Below are 12652 nucleotides of genomic sequence, written 5' to 3'. Positions count from 1 at the left end.
GAATCATCAAGACAATAATCAGCGAGACAAAACACTGCACTGCCAAGTGGTTGCCCCACACTACACGACGCAAACATACATTTGATAGACACTAAGTTTTCCTGATACATGCCAAATGCCAGCTGCACTAATATTTCTTTTAGATTTCACGTCACTTTCACAATAAATCATACAGTAAAACAAACAAAAACAATTGAAATGTTCCAGGTTGCACATTACCAATCATACACACCCAGTTAACAAAATTCCGAGCACCTCGTTTCAATTCAGCGTTTTTGGTCAAACTTGCAGAATTTTGTCCCATCCCCCTGGCCCCCTTCCCGAAATGTTGACAAAATCCTGGGTACAACCCAGATACATGTACATACAGGCAGATGATGAGAGTACATGTAGGTCTTTGGAATTTTATAATGGGAGACTTTGGAGGAACGCTTTTGAGCAAAATGAGTTTACCTGGTCAAGTCTGCTGCCACCTAGTGGCTCAAAAAGTGTCCCCAATGTCACATAATCTACTGCAGCATGCAGAGGTCATATAATGTACAATGTACATGCTCATGTGTAGAGTCTGCATGTCGTGTCCAAAATTGTCCACACCAAATCTACTTTGCATCAATCCCAGGATGTAAATAATGTATGATCCCTGCTCTCTTAGCTACAGTTTACAGTGATCACTAATTGACACTCAGGGTGTTGCAATAGCCATGACATTATTGATAACACAATTAGTATCAATAACAACAATGATCCGATGAACATGTCAAGCAGACAGGAAGACAACATGTGTACACCAATACATGTTTGTAAACATGAGGCATCAAGGCCTACATGTCCATAAAAAAGACATTGAAAAGCCATCAGGCTCAAAGACCAATCTACAGCAGTACAGGATGTAAATTTATTGTAAATGTACTCAAAAATAAACCGCATGATATTTTACCCTTGGGGGTAGAGACACATTTTATTTAGTACGAGGGCCGACCTACATGTACATTGTAGGCACAGGGTTTCAATAGACTTGTCAGGCTTTTACAGTAAGTAACAATTCCTGAGGGCCAACAAATCTGGAATCAGACTTTAAAGGAACATTACAAAATTGGTTTTTGCTAACAAAACAGTTGCTGGCACTGTAAAGCACCTAAATGTAATCCACCGTATACATGTACATAAACTGACAAACCTGTAGAAGTTTGAGATCGATCGGCCATCTGGGTCACGAGAGAATTGTGAGAACAGTGAAAAACCGATTACAAATTTTGCATTGCATCGATGCAAAAATAAAAATGAATAAAACGCTCACTGAGCGACAAACTCCACACGCGAAGTTAGATTTTCTCATCAAATGACATTTCAGACAGAAATATTTCAAGGGATGTTTTTCAACTATCATCATCATTAGACCGTGTTAGTTTTATGTAAATCTGTTATCTTCACGATTTTGTTTCTTACCAATTCTGTAATGTTCCTTTAAGTGGGATGAGTCATTATGCCCGGAAAAAAAGTATCTTTACAATGTTCTTAGAAATAAGAAGGTTATAATGAGCGCTTCCTATATCTCTGTAATAAAAGGAACAGAAAACAATATCCAATTTTCACTGCATCCTTGAGATTTTTTCGAGATTACAGTATTTTTTAAATGAATTTTTTTGTAGTCATGGTGACTATGCTCGGAGCTAACAAATGTTTACATAAATGAACCCGCAATGAGACATTATGTGTTTTTTAAAAAAAACATGTCGCTCTTTTTACATGAATTATGAAAAAACACCTAAGGCCTAGTACTAATCCAGTAAAAAAATTATCACATTACAAGATAATTTTCCCTCTGTTTGTTGAAGGATAGTTCCATTTCCTTCCAAGAATTGCAAGAGCCATGTTCAGATGTTTGTCCTGATCTTGGTGCCAGACATTTTAATGTGGTTACTGTCTAAAATGAGAGAAAATTATCTCTAAATACACAGGCGGCATGTATGTTTGTCTGTAAAAAAATACGTAATTTACCAAGAAATTTTTACCTAATCAGGGAAAGATTTCATCCAGCAAATTTGTATTACATGTACATGTACATGTACTTGCACTTAACATATTTTGTGCAGACTAAATGCTAATATTGAGTAGCAAATGGTGATTTTTGAGTAGCAACTGAGACTTTGCGTAGCATTTTGCTCTGCTTTACAAGGGAAAGCGTTCACTGCTAAGTAACAATCCACACTGAACAATGAACAGATCAGGCTAAAACAACTTGACTTGATGGATAACAAAGCATTCAACGAGTCGTGAAGACCATGACATTAAATCATTCATGCATACGTCCTTCACCTTATTATCAAGTACAGTTGTCTCAAACAATCTCTGGACAGTAAAATTATTATGGGAATAAAGGCAATTATGCAAACTGCTACATGTATATTTGATCAGAAGATTTTTCTACTCCAAGCAGAGTTTTATGGATTATAAAATAATCCATAACTCTGCTGGGTAGCAAATCTTAACCTGAACCCTAACCCTAACCGTAACCCAAACGTGTAAATCATCAGGTTTGTTTCGATCATGTCGGAACATACATGTGGAGGTGTCGGAATACAGAGCAGTCACAGTCACCACTAAAGAGTGCAAAGGTTCCTACAGTAATAGGACTATTACAATGTGGCGGTACAAGATTTGCACACAAATGTAGGTCACAGGTCACAGTCAGGAAAGCATGAGCACAGGAAAGTGCTTTCTGTAGTACTATGTATTAAAGTTCAGCAGCAGCTAGTTAAGGTGTTGACAATTGAAATGTTGCCCACTGAGTCAGGTGTCTTGCCCCGAGTGGCCTGACCTGACTGGCCCCTCTTGATGGAATGTTTCCGCTTCTATTTGAATCCAATCCCCGCTGTGTTTACAGCAATGGGAAATGAAGGCTCATGTTTTTACATTGTATGGCAAGGACTTCACATTATTACCCCTGGTCACTGGGCCTTAATTCACTCCTTCAACCATCTCAGCTCCCTAGTGGGGAGTATACAGCCTTGTGCAACATTAATATGCGTTACTCGGCTACATGTAAATCAATCACAAGAACCATCACAGGTACCCATTTACCCCTGCCCCTGAGTGGAGAGAAGCAATTATAGTTGAGTGTCTTGCTCAGAGACACAAGTATCACGACCGGGATTCGAACAGACACTGTGCTGAACAGAAGCACCAGAGCTTGAGTTCGGTGCTCTTATCCACTCGGCCATAACACCCTACATGTAGGCATTATAAACCACAAGGTGTATTTGTGCAATCCAGGGCCTGTCTGGCAGGCAAGATACATGTAGGCCCTAGTCATCAAAAAGAAATGTTGTACTCTTTGTGTCACCATTCAAAGATAAATTCAAGACTTATAAAAATAACAGCTGAACAAGTTTCAAGGTGTGTCCCAAAAAAAATTAACAAAAATCATACAGTGCTATCTTCATAAAACACAAACTTGAATGTTTGAATGTTTGAATGTTTTCTTCCATTTACATTTAGCTGTGTACAAATTGTGCCTGCAGGTAGTTCAGGCTCTGTTGGTTCTTTAGTAAACATGATGTCACAGGCGGTATGGTCTTCACCAAGCACAGAAAACAATCCATTAAGTGAGGTGAATCCTTCAGAGTATCTACTGTTCCAATTTAGCCCACAGGCGTAAGTACTGCACACTGCCTATGGCTGCGCCGCCATTACTCGGTTGCGGCAGCGCAATGCTTTGTACACAATAAGAAAATCGTTGTATTTTTACTCTTTACACGTACAGTATGTGATTAGTTTCAACAATTATTCATTTGACTACTGGCCACACATGTACTCTACATTGTATAGTGAACCTTTGTGCAATTGACATTGTACCAAATTGTCCATTACATTGTGCACAGTGTAGATCTGTGATACATGTTGATGAATCAATCCCACATTTTGTACAATGTAAACACAGTGCAAAGTCACAACATCTGCAGTCATCACATTGGCCACTCAAACGATAAACAAATGCGACAACACATAAATCTATCACACTCCACAAAAATACAAATGTTCAGTACCAGGGGTGGATTTCACAAAGAGTTATGACTAGTCAAGTATCTCGACTTAGGACAAGAATCCTTGTTCTAACTTAGGACTAGCCTTGAGTTTTTATTTAGGACTAGTCCCAGCTCTTTGTGAAATCAACCCCAGAGCATTTAAGTTGACTTGTCAGTAGGGGGTCCTTGAACCCTTCTTGGGTAGTCCCTACTATGTAACAATGATCTTGTTATTATACTTTGAGATATACTGCATGAACACAACATAAGCAAGAACATGTAAACACACAGCTGGTTATGTACTTGTCATGAATCCCGGAGATATGTAGCAAGGTTTATTTTTAGCTGAGTGGATTGTCCCTCCAGGGTACTTGGTAACCTGTCATACCCCCTAAATGCTGTACAGTTTAAACATCGGTATGTAATTTAAAAAACAAAACAAAAAAGGTGGACAAATGGGGGGGGGGGGTTGGTTAGATAGTTAGTATGTTACAAAAAAGGGGGGGGGGTTGGTTAGATAGTTAGTATGTTAAGCCGGCAAAAAGGACTCAACTTTCTCTTTCAGACAGACTTGTGTAAAAGCACGACTCATCAATAGTATGCTTTGAGGAGTGGCAGGTTTAATAATAATAATAATAATAATATCGAAGTCTTATATAGCGCACATATCTACCAAACAAGGTGCTGAGTATATATACAAACTCATTGAGACTGCACAACGTGTTTTAAAAAGAGCATGTTTTTTATAAAAATTTAACTAGGGACATGAGGGGGGGGGGTGTATAGATAAACTAAACATCAGTTGAGTGACCAATTTCTGGGCCCAATTTCCTGAAGCCTGTAAGTACAAAAATCTGCTAAGCACAAATAAATATTGCTTAGCAGAAATGGGTAACCAGCCAAATTACATTAAGTTTACATTGTCGTGACTGGTGTCCATCTACATTTTTGCTTCTGAAGCAAAGAAATTTGTCAAGCGGTTTTTTTCTGCTTTTAAAACAGCTTTAAGAAACTTGGCCCTGCTATTGATAACGCTACTTGTAGACCTACATTGTAGCATTTATGTACACATAGGGCCTAATAAATGTAACTGCTAATGCACCTTTATATATCAATGCTGTGGATGTGATCCAGAGACTTGAGAGCTGCCAACAATAATAATAATAATAATAACAAGTTCTTATATAGCGCATTTCACAATAAACTGTATCAATGCGCTTTACATTAGTCCCCTGGTCATTGGGCCAATAAACATCCCTTTAATCTTTCTCAGCTCCCATTAGGGAGTATACAGCCCCGAGCTGCCGTGGCGCTCTGAAAGCTTTTCATTCACAATATCAACCTCTACCCTCGCAGGTACCCATTTATACCCCTGGGTGAAGAGAAGCAATTATAGTAAAGTATCTTGCTCAAGGACACAAGTGTCACGACCGGGATTCGAACCCACACTCGGTGAATTAGCACCAGAACTTGAATTCGATGCTCTTAACCACTCGGCCATGACACTCTACTCTACAATGGCGTCTTGCAATCAGGGAGATTTTTTACAACAATCAGGGATATTCAATATCACAGGGACAAACTTTCCGTAATCAGGGACATTTTCAAGATGAAAAGATTGGTTTTACTTTTAGCAAACTTCCTGCAGAGTAAGGGAGATTTGGCAGTTACACAATGTGCATGTATGTACTGTGTATGGGGATTAAGACTAGAGCAATGTGATCAGCCAAAACATTTTTTGTGTACTATGTGTACATGAACACAGTGTGGGTAATGGGTAATGTGTAATGTGTACAGTGTACAATTGTTGCACGCTGTGACCAGGTCCATGGCGATTTGTACACGAGGGGGAAAATAGCACCCGAGGCGAAGCCAAGGGTGCCATTTCCCCTCGAGGGTGTACAAAACCCATGGACCCCAGTCACATCGTGCAACAATTGTTTTGTTATACCTTTGTATAATTGTTATTACTCTTCTCGAAGTTCTGTTGTCATCTTCAAACATTATTACGACGGACTATTCACTGTTTAATAAGCAGATGAACAAGAAACAATTCCCTTCAACCCGCGGTTGTTTCGTACACAGCGCTGGAAATCGACCAACGCTGGGAACGATCAAGGTGATGTACACCGGTGTACATCACTTTTCATGTTAGCCAGGGGAGAGATGCCAAGTCCAGAGGCCAGCTTTGCGTGAGATTTTTCAAAGCTCACCCCCCCCCCCCCAGCAAGTTGATGATTCTGGTAATTTGCGTGCAATCTGAAGATTGTGCAAACATTGTAGATTGCGTTTATTATACACACGAGTGCGATTTGGCAATGCATTGTTGTTAATTTTTATTTTTTTCTCGGTCTGGCCCCAATGCGTGAGAAAATAGTTGCTGTGCATGTGAGCGTGAGACAGAGCCCAAATGCGTGAGTCTCACGCCTAATGCGTGAGACTTGGTAGATCTGTCAGTTACCCGGCCCGTCGAGCCATGTAACATGCGTTTTTGTTGCGCGTCACATGATTGGTTCTTGACCAATCAAACTTCACAATTTGTTACCGAGGTATAACAATGTACAATGTACTACATGTACTATACATGTTGCAGGGGTAGTCATAACTCTGTGAAGGGACTGCTATGGGAATTTTAAAATGTACAATGGCCACCATGTACAAAAATACAAATGCACTAGTCACACATTTGCACATTCTAAACTTCCATGGATCACACATACATTGTATGTATGCATCACACACGACTGCACTTTAAGAATGAAAACAGACAATTACGAAACTAGTGGCAGCGTGATTTTTTGTGCAATGTGTTTTGCCAATTATCTGTCTGTTTACAGTTCTTGAACCCATGTCAATTAGGACTATAATATATATCCCGATCCCACCATGTCACTTAACTCTTATGTGGATGTACTACGTTGAATGAATGTTCTGGCATCTGCCTCATTATAACAGATTATAATATTGAATAAACAAAACCTACAGTAACATGAAACTGGCCCTACATGTTTACATCCCGAACAACCCCCACTAGTCAAAATCCTTCTATAGTTGCTTCTCGTTGAAGACACTGGACACTATTGGTAACTGTCAAAGACCAGTCTTCGCACTTGGTGTATACATCTCAACATGCATAAAATAACAAATCTGTGAAAATTTGAGCTCAATTGGTTGACAAAGTTGCGAGATAACATTGAAAGAAAAAACAGTTTCATTTGAAGTTGTGTGCTTTCAGATGCTTGATTTCAAGACCTCACAATCTAATTCTGAGGTCTCGAAATCAAATTCGTGGAAAATTACTTCTTTCTCGAAACTACTCCACTTCAGAGGGAGCCATTTCTCACAATGTTTTATCAACTTCTCCCCATTACTCGTTACCAACTCTGGGGGAGGTTCGATGCTATTAATTATTTTGAGTAATTACCAATAGTGTCCACTGCCTTTAACTGCACATCAGTAAATTACATTAGCCTATTTTAATTCAATCTCGGTCATGACATGTGTCTGTGAGCCTAAACAGCCAGGATGCGAGTGGATACTAAACAATAGGGACCTCAATGATCAGCAACATGTGTGCTCATTTAGCTGATGGTGACTGCATACTCCAAATGATAAACTTGTGGAATTAGTGTTAGTGTTTTTATGACAATTGGTATATAAGTGACTTAAAGTAGATGAAAATATTCACTATAAATAGTAAACTTATCAACTCATTGAGTCAATACATTGCATGCCCTGTCATTTCATTAATTTCTATCGAATTTATTCACAATTTTGGTTGTCTGTGAATCTGTATAAAACCATCTACTGGTAATCTGGCCATTGAGGCAGTAATTCATGATTTATAAATAATAAATGATCTGAAATCGTCTTGCAAACAAGAATTTTTTATGTAGATAAAACTGTATTTCATGCTTCTCAACACTGAACTGAGCAGAGTCCAATTTCATAGAGCTGGGCCTAATTTCATGGCTCTTCATTTACTTTTAATGTTCAAGCAGAGAGTCTGCGCTTACGGAATCAATGATCAAGTCAGGCAAGTTGGGATAAAACAGCACAGCAAGATCGACACACCCATGGAAACAAGCTTTGTAATCTGCCCTCATTCATCAACCCCCCCCCCCCAAACCCTCTCTCCATGCAAAGAAGCTCTTGTCAGCCTGTAGCCCTTAAATTTTACTCCGGCCTGTGTTGTAAAGCACTACAAGGTTAATGTACTGTACATGTACAGTACATGTTCACACCTCGAACACACTGCACTAGTGCAGGCTTGTATGTTACGCACCCCTCACAGCAGCAATACTCATGCCCTTCAATCTACACATTCATTCCCTCACAGTATATTACAATTAAAAGTGTACTGCAAAAGTTCAACACTTATCAAAACACCCCATCAATCGACCACTGATGATTCAATGAGGGTTTGATTCTCCAATCTAAATATAGCTTTGTACAATTACACTGCTTGAGCAGCAGACTACACTCATCCCTTAACACTGTCTCCCATGTGTACGACTTGTACTATAAACCACATACCGATTGTACTCATCAAATTGAGCTGTCAGCTTGTTTATAATCAGTCACTAGTAGCGCTAGCAGAGTCTTCTTGGTTCAGTTAGTTGACGATGTGATGCACGTCTTAATCAAATCTTACAATGCACATCCAATGTGCAATGCATGTATTTCATGTACAAAGTACTCAAACAATGTAGGCCTACACTACATTGTATACAGTACACCTTTAAAAAATATTGTACACACACAAAATCGTACTAATATCTAATATTGCATTTACTGTGTGAATTATGTGCACAAAATGCACCTAGGCATTTTCTTTATGGTAAAGGCACCCTATGAGGAAATTATAAATTTCTACTGTTTGGGTTTTTTCAGGGGCACCAAGGCAATGACCAGGGGGCATCGAGGCAATCACCTATATTGCCTTTAGTGAAGTATTAGGCTTGAATTTTAATTTTTTACAAACAATGCACCGATTGTCACAATGTCTTCCCTCAGGCCATGCTCTTGATTATGTGTAAGACAATTGTAAGAGGCTCAAAATCTGGGCTGAAAGGTTAAAGACACTGGACACTATTGGTAATTGTCAAAGATCAGTCTTCTCACTTGGTGTATCTCAACATATGCATAAAATAACAAGCCTGTGAAACTTTTAGCTCAATCGGTCATCGAAGTTGCGAGATAATAATGAAAGAAGAAACACCCTTGTCATATGAAGTTGTGTGCGTTTAGATGCTTGATTTCGAGACCTCAAATTCTAAATCTGAGGTCTTGAAATCAAATTGATGGAAAATTACGTTTTTCTTGAAAACTACTCCACTTCAGAGGGAGCCATTTCTCACAACGTTTTATACTATCAACCACTCCCCATTACTTGTTACCAAGTAAGTTTTTATGCTAATAACTATTTTGAGTAACTACCAATAGTGTCCACTGCCTTTAAAGCCTTTGTGTTCTTTGAAATACTTTGGCTTAAAGAATTCAGAGCTGTATAAACCTAACAGGATACAAAATGTGCATGATTGTATGGCCTCCAAATTGGGTTGGCCTAATTATGTACCGGTACACACTTGCCTGCATACTACATTTTATTTTACAGTAGTTGGATGTATGAATGTTGTTGTTCATAATGCAAGCAGAGATACACATTGTGCCCTTACCCAATAAGGGCCTTGATATTGGCACTGGACACTATTGGTAATTACTCAAAATAATTGTTAGCATAAAACCTTACTTAGTGACAAGTAATGGAGAGCTGTTGGTAGTTGGTAGCTCCCTCTGAAGTAACATAGTTTTTGCGAAAGAAGTAATTTTCCACAAATTTGATTTTAGAGGTCCCGTCTGAGAGCACACAACTTTGTGTGACAAGGGTGTTTTTTCTTCCACTATTATCTCGTAACTTCGACAACCAATTGAGTTCAAATTTTCACAGGTTTGTTATTGTACGCATGTTGAGATACACCAAGTAAGAAGACTAATCTTTGACAATTACCAAGAGTGTCAAGTGCCTTTAACCACAAAGATGTAAGTTTATAAATATGAATATAAGTACATTGTGCAAAAAAGCACCTTATACACTAAGCAGACCTAATGGGCCTGGGACTAATCCTCTCAGATTGCACCCACTCTATTGTTCAGGTCTACAATGCACGAGCATTGAGTGACCTTGTACTATTGGTCCCACAAATTATGACAAGATTTACCACACAAACGTACCCACACACACAAAACACATTGGATACAGTGTTCTTAAGTGTATAAGACTTGCCTGGAACTTCAAATCCTGGAAGCAATCTGGCATTAACGCACACTATCTTGAAAAGTTCACATACGATTAAAATGCCCCGTGTACCGTCCTGAGCTCATGTACACAGTTCATCAATCACTCTTCCAGAAGCCATGATAATAATTTCTGGGTACACTGGTGAGGGAACATGAACAGCTCCCTCTAGTGGCAGGAAGAGTGTCAGCTATTCCACTTGTCTTGGAAGGTCAAATCAACATTGCGATGACTCTTTCTTTCAAAGAACAGTCAGAATTCGTCATGACTATTGACTATTTAATTAAGAATGCAGAAAGTGCTTAACCCACATCAGAATTGGTAAAAATTTGCTCGTATTTATTAGTTGGATGTTTTACTAATTTTTAGAGTGTATATTTCTGTCCTTTTAATATGTGTAACATAAAAATTGTTTTTAACTAATATTTTTTTAATTCTTAATATATGCCAATAGAAGCAAAATTTCTGTATTTAGTGCGGAAAATAAATTATTCTAATTCTGATTCTAGTTCAGGTTGTTATTGTATGGCGCATTAGTGTTTTTTTGTTTTTTTTTTAATTCATGTACAGTTGTGTACTATCCACATGTTGGAATTTCATCTTTGAGCAAAACCATTTTCAATCAGTGTTAGGGCACTTCCATTGGAAAATCTGAAGTTCTAGATGGGAAACATTTGAAGGGGCAACAAGGCCAAGGAGCAACAGAGGTCATTGCCTGGCTGTAAATGCTGTAAGCATGAACTTTTCAGACTTACAGATCTACAGTTAGTCATGAAATAATATCTGTTTTAAAGCCATTATACACTTTCGGTAAACAGTATTGTCCAAGTCCCACACTTCGTGTATCACAACTTATATATAAAATAACAATCCTGTGGAAATTTAGGCTCAATCGGACATCGGAGTCGGGAGAAAATAACGGGAAAACCCACTCCTGTTTTCGCGCGTTTCGCCGTGTCATGACATGTGTTTATAACAAATCCGTAATTCTCGTTAACGAGAATTTATATTGTTTTACCGTTTTATCAAAAAGTAAAGCATTTCATGGACTAATATTTCAAGAGAGGTCTTTCACCATTACCTTCTGTGAACCCTGTAAATTATTTGTAAATCTGTGAACTTTTTTTTTTTTCCTGTACCGAAAGGGTCCAATGGCTTTAATACATGTCAGGTGTTTCGTTGCCATTTGCAGGGAAACCCCTTACATAATGGAAGACTACAATCACCTCCAAACACTCTCGTCTCTAAAATCCCTTTTCCGGTACCCATGCTGGCTTATTTCAGTCACAAGACAACTTTTGTTCTAGCCATTAGTAATTTGTTCTGATAATGAAACGCTGTTTGGACACCCTGAGCAATTTTCTCCTTGACATTACAACATCTAATTAAAACCCCTACTGGGAAACCCCCCACAGTCTGGTGGGGACTGAAAGACCCGATCCACGTGCAAGGCTCTGGTCCGAGTATCAAACCGGAGTCCACAGAGGTGAAAGGCAGGTACAGAAACCACTCAGCCAACCTGACTGCCCAACACTGACATTAATGCATCACACAATCATATAAAATACAAGTACTAATACTGTACCGCTAAGCTACATGTACCTTGTCACTTCTGCTACTTCAGCAATTTGACAGGGAACAAAGCTACGGAATTCTTAATAATATAAATTGCTTCTGTGCTAAATGTCAAATCATAGCTGCTTTCTGACAACTGCCATACTAATCTATGCAAAACACGAGATGGAACTGTCAAAACATGTTCTACAGCCGCAGTAAAGTATTATTATACAAACGGATAAAAGTGAAGGATTATTCAAGAGGTTTTATCCATTATTATTTTCCAATGTATTTTATCATTGTGCTGCCAGATGTTGTGACACCAGTTGGTTTTGAACTTGAGGTGAAAGGGAGAATTGATAGTCATTTATGTATCGGTATTAATTAAATCTGTATTAATTCTCCAGAGCAGCATTATCCCAATGGACAAGCTAGCCCTTGGCCTGCTATGCACGAATTGCAGACCCATACATGTAAATTGCAGTCGATACACAATTCATTAATTAATTAATTCATTGACTTCAGATCAGATAACAGAATAAAATATTATCAAAATAAAACCATTTTGGGGTCGAACAAAGAAATATTTACAAAAGCGGGATTTGAACTGCAACCTCCAGATTGTCCAAGGTTCAAATCCTGTACTAGTCAATTTGTCTTGCTTACTCACTTGTCTGTGTCCAGACTTTTTTTTTTACCAAATGCCCCACCCTCTTATTATTTTTGGTCTAAGGGAGGTAGGGGGATGGGAAAGGTCATTTGTATACATGTA

General features: G+C 38.6%; 1 protein-coding gene across 1 annotated transcript in view; it reads right to left on the bottom strand.

Annotated features, from left to right (window-relative positions):
• The window catches only part of LOC139933983 (uncharacterized), a 44971-nt gene that overhangs the window by 22002 nt on the left and 10317 nt on the right, over positions 1 to 12652 (bottom strand). The gene's annotated exons all lie outside the window — the stretch shown is intronic.

The sequence above is a fragment of the Asterias amurensis genome, chromosome 2 (genome assembly GCF_032118995.1).
Source record: "Asterias amurensis chromosome 2, ASM3211899v1".
Taxonomy (NCBI): domain Eukaryota; kingdom Metazoa; phylum Echinodermata; class Asteroidea; order Forcipulatida; family Asteriidae; genus Asterias; species Asterias amurensis.
The sequence above is the reverse complement of the archived record's forward strand: the minus strand, read 5'-3'. Positions and strand labels throughout refer to the sequence as shown.